At 43.3% G+C, this 20,902-nt stretch overlaps 1 protein-coding gene across 4 annotated transcripts in view; it reads left to right on the forward strand.

The window, feature by feature from the left end:
* Window positions 1–10,955: 10,955 nt before the first annotated feature.
* The window catches only part of STYK1 (STY kinase 1), a 54,215-nt gene continuing 44,268 nt past the window's right edge, over window positions 10,956–20,902 (forward strand). The window contains exon 1 of one of the 4 annotated variants that reach the window (XM_086404113.1): window positions 10,956–11,252. The gene's annotated coding sequence lies outside the window, so the exon portion shown is untranslated. The remainder of the gene's footprint in view (window positions 11,253–20,902) is intronic. The other 3 variants (XM_086404114.1, XM_086404112.1, XM_086404111.1) reach the window with 3 other exon arrangements.

Genomic DNA, 20,902 nt, shown 5'->3' on the forward strand with positions numbered 1-20,902 from the left:
GAGAACCTCTAAGGGAACTGAAACCCACGTGGGTGACATGAGCTCTCCCCCTGTTCCTGTAGTGTGGGCAGTATTCCTTTAAGAAGGGTATGGCATGGAAACATGTAATGATGTGGAAGCCTGAGATGAAAAATGGCATTAACATGTCTGCATTCCTCAGGGTAGTTAATTCTAGCCACTGTAACACACCATCTTACATTTCAGTGGCTTACTATAACACATTTTCTTCTTAAGGATGAGTTTGGGTGGGTGGCTCCCCTGGACAGTTTTCCTCCCAGTGGCTTTTTTACCAGCTGAGCCACAAGGGAAGCCCTTCCCAGTGGCTTCTTAAAGGAATAACATCTCTTCCTGCGCTGTGGGTCTGCTGTCCTTAATACCTAGTTTCAACTTGTCCTGCTATCAGCCAGCCAGTAGAAGGAGCTGTCTCCTGGGCTGCAGTCTTCACTGTTTCGAAGAATTAGAAAGGAAGGTCAGTACAAATAAGATACTAGTGAAGGGGCGGGGGTTCCACGCAATCAAGCACAAATTTGGCAGAGGGTTGCTGCTAATCACGAGGAGCAAATGTCTCAATGATTTTAGCGCTTCTCTAGATAAACAGAAGATGCAAGAAACTGGGCTCATAAAATCATTTGAAAATATCTATGTGAGTCCTGTTTGCTAGTTTTTTCCAGAGCATGGAGAGCCTCATTCCTGGTCTCCACCCTGGACTCCTTTCAGGTGTGTGGAAGGTCAGCGGACTGCTGTGGTCAGGGGCTTCATCCTTGTAGAGCCAGATGGTGAGTGACAGTTTTTGATTGGCAACATCTACTGTTCTTTCAGGGCTTCCCAGGTGGCTCAGTGGTAAAGAATCTGTCTGCCAGTATAGGGGATGCAGATTTGATCCCTGGGTCGGGAAGATCCCCTGGAGGATGAAACGGCAACCCATTCGAGTGTTTTTGCCTGGAAAGTCCCATGGACAGAGAAGCCTGGTGGGCTACAGTCCATGGGGTCACAAGGAGTTGGACATGACTGAGCAACTGAGCGTGCACCCGCCGTTCTTTCAATGCCTGTGTGTATTACTCGCATCTGACTCTCTGTGACCCCATGGACTATATAGCCTGCCAGGCTCCTCTGTCCATGGAATTTTCCAGGCAAGGATACAGGAGTGGGTTGCCATTTCCCCCTCCAGGGGATCTTCTTGATCCAGGAATTGAACTCAGGTCTTCTGCATTGCAGGTGGATCCTTTACCAACTGAACTACTAGGGAAGCCCTTCTTCCAATGCCCAAGACACTTCACTTAGGTGTGAAGCATCGCCACAGCGAGTCTCTTGCCAACTCTGTTTATAGCTTCCATCGACATTGTTCTGCTTCCACGTGCCATGCAAATTTTCTCCATAAGCCTCAGGGCCTGTGAGGCTGTGTACTGTCCCCTGCTGCCCTCCTATGGTGAAGATGGATTGTTGTCAGATAAAGTTGGAAGAAACCGTTTGCCTCACTTTTCTGTTAACTTTCCCTGAAACAGCTCCAAAGCAGTGTTTGGAGCAATGTCTAGCAATGTCTATAGATAGACCCAAGGTCTATGAGAGCATTTTTACTTTTTTTTTTTTTTCTTTCCTGTTTTGTAAAATGACTCTCTACAGTCGTATTCACAGTTGTCTTTGCTTTGGCTAAGTTATGAGGTCTTGGCCAAAGGACACAGACACAGGACTGAATATCGATCTATTTTCATTGGATAAAGCCTTCTTGCTCTCTTTCCTTATAATTTTCTAGGGCTTTCTCCCTGTCTCATGTAAATAGATTTCAGGAGGTCCATCCCACCAGTCTTCAAACTAGAATTTCTCAGTCATAGAATCAGACAGAGTACACTAAATAACATGTGCATGAGTGCTGTTATAGGAATTTAGAGGATCTTGTAGAGATGTGTATGGACTAAACTGAAGAATGAAGAAGCCCCTGGTGTATATTTCAGTGTGACTTCCCATTGTTCAATACTTCAGTTCAGTTCAGCCATTCAGTAGTGTCTGACTCTTTGCAACCCCATGGACTGCAGCATGCCAGGCTTCCCTGTCCATCACCAATTTCCGGAGCTTGCTCAAACGCATGTAGATTGAGTCAATGATGCCATACAACCACCTCATCCTTGGTCGTCCCCTTTTGTTCCTGCCTTCAGTCTTGCCCAGCATCAGGATCTTCTCCAATGAATCAGTTATTCACGTCAAGTGGCCAAAGTATTGGAGCTTCAACTTCAGCATCAGTCTTTCCAATGAATATTCAGGACTGATTTCCTTTAGGATTGACTGGTTGGATCTCCTTGAAGTTGAAGGGACTTTCAAGAGTCTTTTCCAACACCACTGTTCAAAAGCGTCAATTCTTCAGCCCTCAGCTTTCTTTATGGTCCAACTCTCACATCCATATATGACTACTGGAAAAACCATAGTTTTGACTAGACAGATCTTTGTCAGCAAAGTAATGTCTCTGTTTGTTAATAAGCTGTCTAGATTGGTCACAGCTTTTCTTCCAAGGAGCAAGCGTCTCAATTTTATGGCTGCAATCACCATCTTCAGTGATTCTGGAGTCCAAGAAAATAAAGTCTGTCACTGTTTTCATTGTTTCCCCATCTATTTGCCATGAAGTGATAGGACCAGATGCAATGATCTTGGTATTTTGAATACTGAGTTTTAAGCCAGCTTTTTCACTCTCCTCTTTCACTTTCATCAAGACGCTCTTTAGTTCCTCTTCACTTTCTGCCATAAGGGTGGTATTATGTGCATATCTGAGGTTATTGATATTTCTCCCAGCAATCCTGATTCCAGCTTATGGTTCATCCAGCCCCACATTTCACATGATGTACTTTGCACACAAGCTAAATAAGTAGAGTGGGAATATACAGTCGTGACGTACTCCTTTTCCAGTTTGGAACCAGTCTGTTTTTCCATGTCTGGTTATAACTGTTGCTTCTTGATCTGCATACAGATTACTCAGGAGGCAGGTAAGGTGGCCTGGTATTCCCATCTCTTGAAGAATTTTCCACAGTTTGATGTGATCCACACAGTCAAAGGCTTTGGTGTAGTCAATAAAGCAGAAGTAGATGTTTTTCTGGAACTCTCTTGCTTTTTCCGTGATCCAGTGGATGTTGGCAATTTGATCTCCGATTCCTCTGCCTTTTCTAAATCCAGCTTGAACATCTGGAAGTCCTCAGTTCACATACTGTTGAAGCCTGGCTTGGAGAATTTTGAGCATTACCTTGCTAGCGTGTGAGATGAGTGCAATTGTGAAGTAGTTTGAACGTTCTTTGGCATTGCCTTTCTTTGGGGTTGGAATGAAAACTGACCTTTTCCAGTCCTGTGGCCACTGCTGAATTTTCCAAATTTGCTGGCATATTGACTGCAGCACTTTCACAGCATCATCTTTTAGGATTTGAAATAGCTCAACTGGAATTCCATTACTTCCACTTTGTTCGTAGTGATGCTTCTTAAGGCCCACTGGACTTCACATTCCAGGATGTCTAGTTCTAGGTGAGTGATCACACCGTCATGGTTATCTGGGTCATGCAGATCTTTTTCATGCAGATCTTTTTTGTATAGTTCTTCCGTATATTCTTGCCACCTCTTCTATCTTCTGCTTCTGTTAGGTCCATACCATTTCTGTCCTTTATTGTGCCCATCTTTGCATGAAATGTTCCCTTGGTATCAATAATTTTCTTGAAGAGATCTCTAATCTTTCTCGTTCTATTATTTTCCTCAATTTCTTTGCATTGAGCACTGAGGAAGGCCTTCTTATCTCTCCTTGCTGTTCTTTGGAACTCTGCATTCAGATGGGTATTTCTTTTCTTTTCTCCTTTGCCTGTTGCTTCTCTTCTTTTCTCAGCTCCTTGTAAGGCGTCCTCAGACAACCATTTTGCCTTTTTGCATTTCTTTTTATTGGGGATGGTCTTGATCACTGCCTCCTGTCACAAATGTCACAAACCTCCATCCATAGATCTTCAAGGCACTCTGTCTATCAGATCTAATCCCTTGAATTTATTTCTCACTTCCATTGTATAATCATAAGGGATTTGATTTAGGTCATACCTGAGTAGTTGGGGAGTTGGACTGTGAAGAAAGCTGAGCACTGAAGAATTGATGCTTTTGAGCTGTGGTGTTGGAGAAGACTCTTGAGAGTCCCTTGGACTGCAAGGAGATCCAACCAGTCCATCCTAAAGGAGATGAGTCCTGGATGTTCTTTGAAAGGAGTGATGCTAAAGCTGAAACTCCAGTACTTTGGCCACCTCATGCAAAGAGTTGACTCATTGGAAAAGACTCTGATGCTGGGAGGGATTGGGAGCAGGAGGAGAAGGGGATGACAGAGGATGAGATGGCTGGATGGCGTCACCGACTTGATGGACGTGAGTTTGAGTGAACTCCAGGAGTTGGTGATGGACAGGGAGGCCTGGCGTGCTGCAATTCATGGGGTCACAAAAAATCGGACACGACTGAGCGACTGAACTGAACTGAACTGAACTGAGTAGTCTAGTGATTTTCCCTACTTTCTTCAATTTAAGTCTGAATTTAGCAATAAGGAGTTCATGATCAGAGCCACAGGCAGCTCTCGGTGTTGTTTTTGCTGACTGCATAGAGCTTCTCCATCTTCGACTGCAAGGAATATAAGCAATCTGATTTCAGTATTGACCATCTGGTGATGTCCATGTGTAGAGTCGTCTCTTGTGTTGTTGGAAGAGGGTGTTTGCTATGACATTCTCTTGGTAAAACTGTTAGTCTTTGCCCTGCTTCATTCTGTACTCCAAGGCCAAACTTACCTGTTACTCTAGGTATATCTTGACTTTCTACTTTTGCATTCCAGTCCCCTATGCTGAAAAGGACATCTTTTTTTGGTGTTAGTTCTAAAAAGTCTTCTAGGTACTTCACAGAATCGTTCAACTTCAGCTTCTTCAGCATTAGTGGTTGGGGCATAGACTTGGATTACTGTGATATTGAATAGTTTGTCTTGGAAATGAACAGAAATAATTCTGTCATTTTTGAGATTGTACCCAGGTACTGCATTTTGGACTATTTTGTTGACGATGAGAGGTACTTCATTTCCTCTAAGCAATTCTTGCCTACAGTAGTACATACAATGGTCATCGGAATTAAATCCATTCCAGTCCATTTTAGTTCACTGATTTCTAAAATGTCAATGTTCACCCTTGCCATCTCCTGTTTGACCACTTTCAATTTACCATGATTTGTGGACCTAACATTCCAGGTTCCTATGCAATGTTGTTCTGTACAGCATCAAACTTTATTTCCATCACCAGTCACATCCACAACTGTGCATTGTTGTCTCTTTGGCTTTGTCTCTTCATTCTTTCTGGAGTTATTTCTCCACTCTTGTCCATTAGCATATTGGGCACCTACTGACCTGGGGAATTCATCTTTCGGTGTCATAACTTTTTGCCTTTTTATACTGTTCATGGGGTTCTCAGGGCAAGAATACTGAAGTGGTTTTCCATTCCTTTCTCCAGTGGACCATGTTTTGTCAGAACTCTCCATCATGACCCATTCGTCTTGGGTGGCCCTACATGGCATAGCTCATAGTTTCACAGAGATAGACAAGGCTTTGGTCCATGTGATCAGTTTGATTAGTTTTCTGTGATTGTGGTTTTCATTCTGTCTGCCCTCTGATGGAGAAGGATAAGAGACTTACGGAAGCTTCCTGATGGGAAGACTAACTTTGGGGGAAATTGGGTCTTGTTCTGAAGAGCAGGGTCATGTTCAGTAAATATTTAATATTATTTTCTCTTGATGGGACAGGCTGTGTTCCCCCTCTGTTGTTTGGCCTGAGGCCAAACTATGGTAGTGGTAATGAAGATAATGGTGACCTTCTTCAAAAGAACTTTCCACGCACTATCGTATTCAGTGCCTCTGACCCTGCAGCAGGTCACTGTTGACTCACACCTGTGCCAGAGACTCCTGTACACTCACAGGCAAGTCTGGCTCAGTCTCTTGTGTAGACACCGTTCTTTTCTCCTGGCTCCTGGTGTGCACAAGGTTTTGTTTATGCCCTCCAAGAGTCTGTGTCCCCCGTCCTGTGGAAGTTCTGTAATCAAATACCACTGGCCTCCAAAATCATATTCCCTGGGGGTTCTCAGCCCCTTTGCCAGATCCCCAGGTTGGGAAATCTGTTGTTGGTCCTAGAATTTTCTTAACAGTGTGAGAACTTATTTGGTATAATTGTTCTGCAGTTTGTGGGTCGTCTGCTCGGTGGCTCTATGTTGGAGCTAATGGTGACCTCCTCTAAGAGGGCTGATGCCACACACTGTATGACCCAAGTCTGCTGCAGCCAGAGCCCCTGTCTCCACAGCAGGCCACTGCTGACCCATGTCTCCGCAGGGACAAACACACAAAGGCAGATTGAGACAAACACTCAAAGGCAGGTCTGGCTCAGTCTCTGTGGGATCCCTGGGTCCTGGTGTGCACAAGATTTTGTTTGAGCCCCCTGAGCATCTTTGGTAGGTATGGGGTTTGATTCTAAATGTGATTTCATCCCTTCTACCCTCTTGGTGTGCATCTCCTTTATCCTTGGACATGGGGTATCTCTTTTTAGTGGGATCCAACATTTTCCTGTCGATGCTTGCTCAGCAGCGAGTTGCAACTTTGGAGTTCTCTCAGGAGAAGATGAGTGCACGTCCTTCTTTTCTTCAATATGACTACATTTTTATCCATTAAGATAGAATTTAACTTCAAGTCAAACCCAAGTCTCCTGCATTACAGGTGGATTCTTTGCCAGCTGAGCCACCAGGGAAGCCCAAGAATACTGGAGTGGGTAGACCTATCCTTCTCCAGCAGATCTTGCTGACCCGGGAATCGAACTGAGGTCTCCTTCATTGCAGGGAGATTCTTTACCAGCTGAGCTACCAGGGAAGCCTGTTCAATACTTAACACTCAATAAACGCTGGCAGAGCAGAAAATGGGCATTCAGTAAATGCTGATTGGGATTTCCCTGGTGGTATAGTGGATAAGAATCTGCCTGCCAGAGCAGGGGACTGTTCAGTCCCTGGTCTGGGACGATCCCACGTGCCTCAGAGCAACAGAGTCAGTGGGCCACGGCTACTGAGGCCTGCATGCCTAGAGTCTGTGCTTTGCCACAGGACAAGCCACTGCCATGAGAAGCCCAACACCCCAACAAAAGAGTGGCCCCCGCTCACCACAACTAGAGAAAGTCTGCATGCAGCAACAAAGACCCAGTGCAGCCAAAAATAAATAAATAAATGTATTTTAAAATGCTGACTGAATTAATGGTGAGGTATAAATAGCCATCTGGTAAGGATGGATGAACTGAAGATTGCTGAAAATGAGTAAGAGGGCCAGAACTGTGAGACAGAGGTAATAATGGAAATTATAAGAAAATGGACACTTGGAGAGAAGAGCAAAATAAGAATGATCCAGTCACCTTATTCACATGTAAATGAGTGGAGCCAATCACACATGTATACCTCCTGCTTATATCTTTTGTTTAATGAGGATTTTCTATTTAGTATGTATGTTGGTGTTTCCATGTCTGAGCATGATTTCCAGAGTTTTCTCTATCTCAGAAAATTTAAAAACTCACCATTTATTGAATTGTTCATTAAGATTAGAGTATACATTTTTGAATCCCCCTTTGTTCTGGACGGAGGTTCTTGACATTGTACAGGAGACAGGGGTCAAGACCATCCCCATGGAAAAAAAATGCAAAAAAGCAAAATGGCTGTCTGAAGAGGCCTTACAAATAGCTATGAAAAGAAGAGAAGCAAAAAGCAAAAGAGAAAAGGAAAGATATAAGCATCTGAATGCAGAGTTCCAAAGAATAGCGAGGAAAGATAAGAAAGCCTTCCTCAGCAATCAATGCAAAGATATAGAGGAAAACAACAGAATGGGAAAGACTAGAGATCTCTTTAAGAAAATTAGAGATACCAAGGGAATATTTCATGCAAAGATGGGCTCGATAAAGGACAGAAATGGTATGGACCTAACAGAAGCAGAAGATATTAAGAAGAGGTGGCAAGAATACACAGAAGAACTGTACAAAAAAGATCTTCATGACCAAGATAATCACGATGGTGTGATCACTGACCTAGAGCCAGACATCCTGGAATGTGAAGTCAAGTGGGCCTTAGAAAGCATGACTATGAACAAAGCTAGTTGAGGTGATGGAATTCCAGTTGAGCTATTCCAAATCCTGAAAGATGATGCTGTGAAAGTGCTGCAGTCAATATGCCACCAAATTGGGAAAACTCAGCAGTGGCCACAGGACTGGAAAAGGTCAGTTTTCATTCCAATCCCAAAAGAAAGGCAATGCCAAAGAATGCTCAAACTACCGCACAATGGTACTCATCTCACATGCTAGTAAAGTAATGCTCAAAATTCTCCAAGCCAGGCTTCAGCAATACGTGAACTGTGAACTTCCAGATGTTCAAGGTGGTTTTAGAAAAGGCAGAGGAACCAGAGATCAAATTGCCAACATCCACTGGATCATGGAAAAAGCAAGAGAGTTCCAGAAAAACATCTATTTCTGCTTTATTGACTATGCCAAAGCCTTTGACTGTGTGGATCACAGGAAACTGTGGAAGATTCTGAAAGAGATGGAAATACCAGATCACCTGACCTGCCTTTTGAGAAACCTATATGCAGGTGAGGAATCAACAGTTAGAACTGGACATGGAACTGGTTCCAAATAGGAAAAGGAGTACGTCAAGGCTGTATATTGTCACCCTGCTTATTTAACCTCTATGCAGAGTACATCATGAGAAACTCTGGGCTGGAAGAAGCACAAGCTGGAATCAAGATTGCCGGGAGAAATATCAATAACCTCAGATATGCAGATGATACCACCCTTATGGCAGAAAGTGAAGAGGAACTAAAAAGCCTCCTGATGAAAGTGAAAGAGGAGAGTGAAAAAGTTGGCTTAAAGCTCAACATTCAGAAAACAAAGATCATGGCACCTGGTCCCATCACTTCATGGGAAATAGATGGGGAAACAGTGGAAACAGTGTTAGACTTGATTTTTGGGGGCTCCAAAATCACTGCAGATGGTGACTGCAGCCATGAAATTAAAAGACGCTTACTCCTTGGAAGGAAAGTTATGACCAACCTAGATAACATATTGAAAAGCAGAGATATTACTTTGCCAACAAAGGTTCGTCTAGTCAAGGCTATGGTTTTTCCTGTGGTCATGTATGGATGTGAGAGTTGGACTGTGAAGAAAGCTGAGCACGGAAGAATTGATGCTTTTGAACTGTGGTGTTGGAGAAAACTCTTGAGAGTCCCTTGGTCTGCAGGGAGATCCAATCAGTCCATTCTGAAGGAGATCAGTCCTGGGATTTCTTTGGAAGGAGTGATGCTAAAGCTGAAACTCCAGTACTTTAACCACCTCATGTGAAGAGTTGACTCATAGGAAAAGTGTCTGATGCTGGGAGGGATTGGGGGCAGGAGGAGAAGGGGACGACAGGATGAGATGGCTGGATGGCATCACTGACTCGATGGACGTGAGTCTGAGTAAACTCCGGGAGTTGGTGATTGACAGGGAGGCCTGGTGTGCTGCGATTCATGGGGTCGCAAAGAGTCGGACATGACTGAGTGACTGAACTGAACTGAACTGAACTTGTCCTGTCTATATATATTTAAATTTTTTTCTAGGTCTTAAAGGTTATAACTTTTGTGACTATGGTGACTCCTTTACAAAAAGAAGATTTTTAAACAGAATTCTGTGTATCAGATTGGGTATTCAGCAAGATACTCAGGTGTTGCAGGAATTACAAAAATGAGTATGCCACAGTCTCTACTTTGAGGAAATCAGGGTCCATGGGGAAGCAGAGTAGAAGAAGCCATAATACAAAGCTCAGATTTGTTCATTTGGCTTTTATTCATCAGTTATGACATAAAGGATGGGCAGAAAATTTGACTGATGAGCCTTCATTCTTTCATTTTTTTAAATTGAGGTAAAATTCACATAACATAAATTAACCACCAACCATTCTTAAATGTACAATTCAGTGGCATGCAGTACAGTTCTTCCTATTTTAAAAGAGCTCTGAAGGAAATAAAACTATCAATAGCAAAGACTCCAGAGAACTGAAGTGCCCCAGTCTTCAAATGCTCGACATCACATGGTACCCAAATTCTTTCTGTTCTAAGGATGCCCAATTTCTGCTTGGTTTGCTAACAATGCTGAGCAAGCAAGCCATCTATACACTACTGCTGCTACTGCTAAGTCACTTCAGTCGTGTCCGACTCTGTGCGACCCCAAAGACGGCAGCCCACCAGGCTCCCCCGTCCCTGGGATTCTCCAGGCAAGAACACTGGAGTGGGTTGCCATTTCCTTCTCCAATGCATGAAAGTGAAAAGTGAAAGTGAAAGTGAAGTCGTGTCCGACTCTTAGCGACCCCATGGACTGCAGCCTACCCGGCTGCTCCACCCATGGGATTTTCCAGGCAAGAGTACTGGAGTGGGGTGCCATCGCCTTCTTCGATCTATACACTATGTGGCCTATATTTCTTGAGTAGAACGTGTATTCGGTGCTAGTATCAAGTTTGGAGTTCTCCCAGCCGAGTGTTTTCTTCAGGGTCTTCTATGTAAATTCCTTGTGGGCCAGTAACCAAAGTAGGTGGCTCATTACTGTATCCCTAGAGGAAAACCCAGCACATAGATTATTTTAAAAGCATTTGTGAATGATTGATTACTTACTCCGGAGATTTTTATGTTCAATTATTCCCTATCTATTGCCTCATGGTCAGTATTAACTGGGGCACTCAGTAAAGGTTTGGGGTTGCGATTGTCCCTGTGCCCAAGGTCAAATCCTGGCCATTTTGAGCACCGAAGAAGGCAACTGTTACTGAGTTGCACAGAAGGTGGCGCTGTTGCGCCTCATCGTGATTGCATTATCACCTGGACAGGCAGGTCTCTTATACCTGACTGTCTAGCAATCGCTTGAGAAGGAAATGAATAAGTTGATCAGCAACAAGTCCAGCTTTTACAATTTCGGCAGAGGTTTCCTTCTGGTTCCGGTGTGGTGAGGCCCGGAAACCTCAGTGCCCGCAGACTTTTCCTTTTGTGGGGAGCCCGCCCAAACTCCATCCTTTGCCCGCGGCCACGCCCCACAGTGGGAAGGAGGGACTGAAAAGCATTTCCTTGAGGCCGGCACAACTTGCCCTACGCAAAACGAGTTTCCCACCCCCCCCCCCCCCGCCCCTTCCCTGGCTGAGCCAGTTTCATCTGAAATACAGAGTGACCGGAGGAGGAACCGGAGGAGGGACAAGGTACTGGAAATGGTTTGGGGGTATGAAGGATGAGAGGAGGATGGTAGTGATGCGGCCGAAAGGGGGATGGCTGTGGGTGGCTGTCTGTATTTATGTGAACAAACAGCAATCACCAGGTGAATGAATCTGTATTTCTTCTGAACAGGCATCTTGCGAGTTTGGGCTTCTGTCTTTTTTTAAGACAGAATTTTGGCAATTTTCAGCCATTTGGGCAAGGAGAGAGGCAGCCAGAAAGAGAAGGGATGAGGGGTCTCTGTGTATTCCTGGAGAGGAGGCCATCGTGAGAGGGGAGATAGAAACAGTCTAGTACAGGAATTACTTGTCACAGGACAGTAAGGTCGTTCAGTCCGCCTTTGGGCTCAGCTCAGCTTCTCATCTGCTAAGCATAATTAAGAATGGTAATTATCTCTTGTAGTTGTTGTGATATTTAAGTGAGATAATATCTGTAATCACGCTTAAAAATTGTAGTGTGATATGCTATTCTTTGTTTACCGGAATTTCAGTTTTCTTCTTGTTTTCTCTTTTTCTTTGTATTGAAGTGTAGTTGATTTAAAATACTATATTAGTATCAGATGTGCAGCATAGTGATTGATTTTTTATAGTATTATTATAGGTTTCATTCACTCCATTTAAAGTTAGTACAAAATAATGGCTATAATTCCCTGTGCTGTACAATATGCTTATCTATTTTATATTGAGTAGTTTGTGTCTCTTAATCCTCTACTCCTGTCTTGCCCTTTCTCCCTTCTCTTTCCCCACTAGTAACTACTAGTTTGTTTTCATATCTGTGGGTCTGTTTTGTTTTGCTATGTACATTCATTTGCTTTATTTTTTATATTCCACAAGTAAGTGTGAATACAGTATTTGTCTTTGTCTGACTTATTTCACTATGCATAATATTCTCTAGGTTCATCTATGTTGCTGCAAATAGCAGAATTTCATTCTTTTTTATGGCTGAGTAATGCTGAGTAAAATTACTCAGCTATATATATATATATATATATATATATATATATATATATTTATACCATGTCTTTTTTTATCCACTTATCTGTTGATTGCCACTTGGGTTGCTTCTATTGCAATATACTTTGTATATCGTATATAATGTTGCCTTGAACATTGGGTCACATGAATCTTTTCAAATTAGTGTTTTTGTGTTTCCAGATAGACACCCAGGAGTGGACTTGCTGGGTATTATGGTGGGTTTGGGCTTGCCAGTTCGCTCAGTGGTAAAGAATCCACCTGCAAATGGAGAGGCAGGTTTGATCCCTGGATTGGGAAGATCCCCTGGAGAAAGAAATGAAAATCCACTTCAGTATTCTTGCCTGGGAAATCCCATGGACAGAGAAGCCTGGCGGGCTGCAGTCCATGGAGTCATAAGATAGTCAGACATGACTCAGTGACTAAACAACAAGAGGGTCGTTCTGTGTTTAGTTTTTTGAGGAACATCCATATTGTTTCCATAGCAGCTACACCAATTTTTGTTTCCACCAAGAGTGTACAAGAGTTCCCTTTTTTCTACCTCCTTTCCAACATTTGTTATTTACAGCCATTCTGACAGGTGTGAGGTGACAGTGATTTTGATTTGCATTGTCCTGCTGATTAGTGTTGTTGGGCATCTTTTCATGTGCCTCTTAGCAATCTGTATGTCTTTGGGAAAATGTCTATGTAGGTCTTCTGACCATTTTTTGATTGGGTTATTTTTTAATATTGAATTGTGTGAACTGTTTGTATATTTTGGATATTAAGCCTTTGTTAGTTGTATCATTTTTAGACATTTTCTTCCATTCCATACATTGTCTTTTTGTTTTTTGGTGCTTCCTTTGCTGTGCAAAAGCCTCTAAGTTCAATTAGATTCCATTTGGGCTTTTTGCTTTTATTTCTTTATTTCTTTTTCTTTTTTTGCTTTTATTTCTTTTGTCTTAGGAGAATGATCCAAGAGAATATCGTTATAATTTGTGTCAAAGAGTGTTCTACCTATGTTTTCTTTTAGAAATTTTATGATTTCAGGTCTTACATTTTGGTCTTTAAACCACTTTGAATTTCTTGTGTAAAGAAATGTTCTGATCTCACTGCCTTATGTTGTTATTGTTATTCAGTCACTTTATGTTGTTGTTGTTGTTCAGTGTCTGATTCTTTCTGACCCCCATGGACTGCAGCAGGCCAGGCCTCCTTGTCCCTCACTATCTCCCAAAGTTTGCCCAAGTTCATGTCCACTGAGTCAATGATACCATACTATTTTGATTACTATAGATTTGTTGTCTAGTCTAAAGTCAGGGAGAGTGATTTCTCCACGTCTCTTCTTTCTCAAGATTGGTTATTTGGCTCTTTTGTGTTTCTATAACAATTTCTTAACTATTTGTTCTACTTCTATGAAAAATGGTTTGATGGCATCACCAATCAATGGACATGAACCTGGGCAAACTCCAGGAGATGGTGAGGGACAAGGAGGCCTGGTGTGCTGCAGTCCATGGGGTCACAAAGAGTTGGACATGACTTGGTGAACAACAACTATAAAAAATGCCATTGATATTTTGGCAGAGATTGCATTGAATCTGTAAATTGCCTTAGTTAGTATGGTAATTTTAACAACATAGATTCTTCCAATTCAGGAACATGATATAGCTTTTCATCTGTTTGTGTTATCTCCAGTTTCCTTCATCAGTATCTTATAGTTTTTGGAGTATATTTCTTTTGTCTCCTTAGGCAGGTTTATTCCTCGGTGTTTTATTCTTTTTGAAATGATTATAAATGAGTTTTGATCCCCTTCCCTCTCTCTTCTCTCCCTGGAAACCCTTTAATGAAAATATTGGTGCATTTAATCTTATCCAAGAGATCTCTTAGGTTGATTTTATTTTTTAAAATTTGCTTCTCGTTTTGCTTTTATGATCAAGTGATTTCCATTACTCTATCTTACAGATCACTTATGCATTCTACCATATCACTTAATCTGCTATTTATTCTTTCTAGTGTGCTTTTTGTTATTGAATTCTCCATTTTTTAGAGTTTTTAGAAATATTTTCTAGTTAAAATTCTCACTGTGTTCATTTATTCTCTTCTCTAATTTAGTTAACATTCTTATTACTAATGCTTTGAATTCTTTCTCTGGTAATTGTTTATTTCTGTTTTATTATATTTTTTTCAGGATATTTTTCTTGCTGTTTCAATTGAGAGCAGTTCCTCTGCCTTTTTTTTTGTTTGTTTGTTTTGTTTTGTTTAACTTTCTCTGACCTAAATTCAGGTGAAATAGTTACCTCTTGCAGTCTTAAAGGGGTGTTCTTGGGCGGGAGCATCTCTGTGTAGACTCGGTGTGCCCTGTGCCTTTGGTGGGAGAGCTGGATTTAATGTGGATGTAATCACATCTTTCCTCAGGGTGTGCTGGAAGCTTGGAGAAGGCAATGGCACCCCACTCCAGTACTCTTGCCTGGAAAATCCCATGGATGGAGGAGCCTGGTGGGCTACAGTCCATGGGGTCTCTAAGAGTCGGGCATGACTGAGAGACTTCACTTTCACTTTTCACTTTCATGCATTGGAGAAAGAAATGGCAACCCACTCCAGGGTTCTTGCCTGGAGAATCCCAGGGACAGGGGAGCCTGGTGGGCTGCCGTCTTTGGGGTCGCACAGAGTCGGACACGACTGAAGTGACTTAGCAGCAGTGCTGGAAGCTGCCATCTTAATAGGAGGTCAGGCTGGACATGTAGGGGCAAGAGCCGAAGCTGGTGTGAGCAGGAACTTTCCCTCTTCCCAGTGGCCACGACTGCTCTATTGTGGATAAGAGCTAATTCCAAGTTGTTGAAGCAGAATTCCTGAGGGCTGGGCCAAGCTGGCTTGGTTTCCTTGTGTTTATTTTTTAAAGGTTATTTATTTATGTATTTTGGCTGTGCTGTCTCTCTGTTGCCACTGGCTTTTCTCTGGTTGCAGCGAGCAGGGCTAGTCTTTGCTGTGGTGCTTGGGCTTCTCATTGCGGTGCTTCTCTCATTACACAGCAAGGGCTCTAGGGAGCATGGGCTTCAGTAGTTGCTGCATGGGAGCTCAGTCACTGGGGCTCCTGGGTTCTAATCACAGGCTCCGTAGAGGTGGCACATGGGCTTAATTGCTCCACAACATGTGGGATCTTCCTGGACCAGGGATTGAACCTGTGTCTCCTGCATTGGTAGGTGGATTCTTTATCGCTGAGCCACTAGGGAAGCCCCTCTGTTTCCTCTAAGTGTGTTTTCCCCTCTCTTTTTTCTGGGACCCTTGTCCTACAGGGAGTAGTGTTGAAGCAAGGGGGTCCACGGGGTCTGTCCACTCATTCCAGTCACAGACAGAGATCCGAATTGTCTCTGATGGGCTACCTGTGCCAATGCCTGCAGTCGTTTCTCTCACTCTGCTCAGATGTAGCTTTGGGTTCAAGTCCCTTTGTCCCTCATGGCTGATCACTGTCCATCCCTGTTGTGGAGCATCACCTCAGGGCAGGCTGAGTGAGCTGGGGTGGGGGCTTCCCTGATGGCTCAGTGGTAAAGAATCCACCTGCAGTGCAGGAGCCTCAGGCTCCATCCCTAAGTTGGAAAGATCCACTGGAGGAGGGCATAGCAACCCACTCCAGTATTCTTGCCTGGAGAATCCCATGGACAGAGGAACTTGGTGGGCTCAGTCCCTGGGGTCACGAAGAGTTGGACATGACTGAAATGACTTGGTGGGCAGGCAGGAGCTATGGTGGGTCGGCCACCTCAAAGATCTGGGCTGCTTCTGAGGTACTGTTGAATAAGCTCTGACAATGGCTCCTGCTGCCTCACCCAGGCTCTGCCCCACCCAGATCACCCCTGCGTTTCCCACAGCTGAGCTTTCTTCCTGGTCATGGCCACCCTGATCCAGTGTCACGCTGTGACCCAGGGTAAATGGGGGCTCGTTCCCCCTGCATCAGCTGGGGCGTGCGCCCAGGCTGTCTCGGGAAAATTGGGGCCACAGCACCTCCACTCCACCTGTGGGGGCAGGCCAGTGCATGTGCGCTCCTCCTGAGTAAGTCCAGGTTCCCCACAGCTCTCCTGTTAGTCCTGGTGGTCTTCCCACCTGCCAAGGGGACCCATCTCCCCAACAGAGGACCCCAGGACTGGGGTGCCCAATATGTGGCTTGAACTGCCCACTCCCCAGCATGGCTCTCTACCCGTGTGATCTTCCTTTTCCTCCCAAGTCCTGACCTGATCACTTTAATTCTCTTCTTACTGGATTAAGTGTTCATCTTTCTTACAGCCTTGGTTGTGCAGGAACTTGGTTTCTGTCAGTCTCTAGTTTTCAGTGAGAATTGTTCCATATGTAGATGAATTTTAGATGTGTTCATGGGGGGAGGTGCTCTCCACCTCCTCCTATTCCACCATCTTGTTGCCATCTTTGTCTTTCCTTTTTCTTTTTTTTTTTTTAAAGATTTTTTAAAATGTGGGCCATATGTTTAAGTCTTTATTGAATTTGTGATAATATTGCTTCTGCTTTATGTTTTGACTTTTTGGCCTCAAGGCATGTGGGAGCTTAGTTCCCTGACCAGGGATTGAACACACACCCCGTGCATTGGAAGGTGGATTCTTAACCACTGCACCACCAGGGAAGTTCCTGTTTTTCTTAATTTGTTGGTCCTTTTCATCAGTCTCTCAGCCTCATTCCCATTTTGTCTCCTTTCTTACCCTTTTATTTCTGTGTTTGTGGATTCCTGTTATGAATCCTCTCCTCATCTGAGCGGTTCACACATTTGAGACCAAGCTTTCTTCCCCCTAGTTACTGACAGCTATTGGTAGTTGTGGTGATAAAGGCATTAAGCTACTGTAATGTGTAACACACCCACACTGAAATTCACCTGGAAAAAGCCCTGTTTCCAAGTGTTAGGGATACAGCTAGGAGGAAAATAGCCAAAGTCCCCAAATTCTTGTTCTCATGAAGACTTTCATGCTTCTCTTCTAGCTCCCCACCAGGCTACTGCTCTATGTCTGCTTCTGGGCTGTGCTAATAAACGTGCATGGGCTTCTCTGGTGGCTCAGTGGTAAAGAATCTGCCTGCAATGCAGGAGCCACAGGAGATGTGGGTCTGATCCCTGGGTCAGGAGGGCATGGCAACCCCCTCCAGTATTCTTGCCTGGAGAATCCCCATGGACAGAAAAGCCTGGCAGGCTACAGTCCATAGGGTCGAAAAGAGTCAGACACGACTGAAGCGACTTAGCATGCATGCACGCATGCAATAAAAGGGCATAAAGAAGCTGAGTATGCCATCAGGGAAATTACTGTCTGGTTGGAAAGAAACTGATGACTGTAGGCAAACTGATTAAGTACTGAATAAGTAGGTGAGGTATTCAGTCTTTATATTAGCCTATCATCTGCAGAAAATAAAAGTAGAAGGGAATAAGTGTACACAAAGAAAAAGGAGATATGACACAGATACCTGTGTAGTGTGGAAAGAGTCTTGTGTAGAATGGAAGGAGTCCAGGGGCCTGAAATCTGGTTTTAATGCCAGTTTTAAGCACTGGCACTCTTTTTGTTAGCCAAGAACAAGGTACTTACGTCAATGTACTTTATTGTTTTATTGTTATTATTATCTTTCTGTCTTAGAAAATGAAGAGTTGAGATAGACTGGCAAATCTTGGGAGATTCTTTGATTTAAAAAATGAGTCTTTTATTTTTGAATTTCTTATAAATTCTCTGAGTTTCCTAACCAGAATGATCATGAGGAGAATAGGTTAGAATTTAGCTGCAGAGACTGTCAGCTCTGGATAAGGAAAAGGAAGTGGGGATAAAGTGAAGGGGTTCCTATCCATGCCTTGACTTCAGCTCAATTTCCTAAAGTTACTCTTACACTCCTAAGCTCAGGGAGCCTTCTCCACAACTTTCCCCTGCCTACAACTCCAGGTGAACTGGGCAATGTATACTCCAGCTATACCATGCTGTGAAAGTCACTTCTAAAAAATGAGATTCCAGGGAACAAGGGTTTCCTTGATGCTCATGGTTTATTTAACCCTCATCAGTCTAAGTTCTGTCTCAGATTTTAAGCATTAGGTTTGCCCCTTCCACACCTGCTGCTGCTGCTAAGTCTCTTCAGTCGTGTCCGACTCTGTGCGACCCCATAGACGGCAGCCCACCAGGCTCACCAGTCCCTGGGATTCTCCAGGCAAAAACACTGGAGTGGGTTGCCATTTCCTTCTCCAGTGCATGAAAGTGAAAAGTGAAAGTGAAGTCGCTCAGTCGTGTCTGATCCTTATCGACCCCATGGACTTCAGCCCACCAGGCTCCTCCGTCCATGGGATTTTCCAGGCACGCATACTGGAGTGGGTTGCCATTGCCTTCTCGGCTGCCACACCTAATCTGCACTTAATTTGTTTTCTAACTTATACTAATAACCTTTTTTGGCATTGAGGTAGCCAGTTGCCAACATAGCTAATTCTTTTTCTTTTTAATTAAAGTATAATTGACCTACAACATATGTTAGTTCCAGGTGGACAAAATAGTAATTTGATAATTCTATGCATTTCAAAAGGATCAATACAATAAGTCTAGTTATCATACATGGTTATTACAATATTATTGACTATATTCCCCATGTTATATATTTCATCCACATGATTCATTTATTTTATAACTGGAAGTCTCACCTGTTTCACCCATCACCTCACCCTCTTCCCCTTTGGCCACTACCTGTTTTTGTCTGTATCTGTGAGTCTATTTCTGTTTTGCTAGGTTTAGTCATTTGCTTTCTTTTTCAGATTTCACATATAAGTGAAATCATATGGTATTTTTCTGTCTTTCTCTGTATGATTTGTTTCACCTACCATACCTTCTATATCCATTAATGTTGTCATAAATGGTAAGATTTCATTCTTTTCATGACAGAGTAATTTTCCATTCTCTATGTCTGTCTGTGTATCTATCTCACATATTCTTTATCCATCCATCTATTTAGGCCTTCCCTGATAGCTCAGTTGGTGAAGAATCCGCCTGCAATGCAAGAGACCCCAGTTTGATTCCTGGATCGAGAAGATCCACTGGAGAAGGGATAGGCTACCCACTCAAGTATTGTTGGGCTTTCCTTGTAGCTCAGCTGGTAAAGAATCCACTTGCAATGCGGGAGACCTGGGTTCAATCCCTGGATTGGGAAGATCCCCTGGAGAAAAGAAAAGCTACCCACTCCAGTACTCTGGCCTGGAAAAATCCATGAACTGTATAGTCCATGGGGTCACAAAGGGTCAGACATGACTGAATAACTTTCACTTTCACTTCCATACACTATTTATGGACACTTAGGCTATTTCCATACCTTGGCTACTATGAACAATATTGTAATTAATATGGGGTGTGTGTATCTTTTTGAATTAGTATTTTTTTCTTCAGAAAAATACCCTGGAGGGGAATTGCTGGATCATATGGTAATTCTATTTTTATTTTTTGAGGAAACTCCATACTATTCTCCATAGTATTTGTACTAGTTTACATTCCCATCAACCATGTAGAAGGGTTTCCTTTTTTGCACACTCCCTCCTTATTGATTCTCTGCCTAGATGATCTGTCCATTGATGTAAGCAGGGTGTTAAAGTTCTCCTATTATTGTTGATGATCATTACCCTAAACTGTTGGGTATATGTTGCTTATCTCCATTTAGTTTTGTTCTTTTTCTGGTGTTTTATTTTGTTTCTTTATTTGGAGTGTATTCCTCTGTAACCTCATTTTGTCTAATTCTCTGTGTTTATTTATATAAACTAACACAGCATTTGTGTGTTAGTCACTTAGTCATGTCCAACTCTTTTTGACCCCATGGACTGTAGCCAGCCAGGTTCCTCTGTCCATGGAATTCTACAGGCAAGAATATTACAGTGGGTAGCCCTTCTATTCTCCAGGGGATCTTCGCAACCCAGGAGTTGAACCTGGGTCTTCTACATTGCAGACTGATTCTTTACCATCTGAGCCACCAGGGAAGCTGTGAAAGTGAAGTAAAAGTCGCTCAGTTAGTGTCCTACTCTTTGCGACCCCGTGGACTATACAGTCCATGGAATTCTTCAGGCCAGAATATGGAATGGGTAGCCTTTCCCTTCTCCAGGGGATCTTCCCAACTCAGGGACTGAACCCAGGTCTCCCGCATTACAGGCAGATTCTTTACCAGCTGAGATACCAGGGAAGCCCAAGAATACTAGAGTGGGTAGCCTATCCATTCTCCAGTGGATCTTCCCAACCCAGAAATCAAACCAGGGTCTCCTGCCTTGCAGGCCTATTCTTTACCAGCTGAGCTACCAGGGAAGCCCTACTGACCTTCACTCATCTTTCCAGTGGTTCAGGAACCCTACACTTGGGAGCCTAGTGTGGAACTCGGAACCCCACTACTTGGCAAGAACTTCTGTAATAGTTCCTATCCTCCAGTTTGTGGGGTACCCAGCTGCAGGCGTGGGTCTTGACTTCTCCTACTCTGCTTCTCCTACTCATTGTCCTTCTTATAGGTGTAGTTGTCAAAAACCTTTCCTGCTCTTCCTCAGGTCTTTTATCTATAGTTGCTCTGTAAATAGTTGTAATTTTGATGTCCTGGTGATAGGAGGTGAGTTCAGGTTCTTTTACTCCACCCTCTGGGCCTCACCACCTCAATAAAAGCAGTTCCTGGTTTGTTTGGTGTTTTTTTGGCCATACCATGCAACATGTGGGATCTTC

This window comes from Bos grunniens, chromosome 5 (genome assembly GCF_055505025.1).
Source record: "Bos grunniens cultivar Pamir isolate PY7600 chromosome 5, Bosgru_T2T1.0, whole genome shotgun sequence".
Lineage (NCBI taxonomy): Eukaryota > Metazoa > Chordata > Mammalia > Artiodactyla > Bovidae > Bos > Bos grunniens.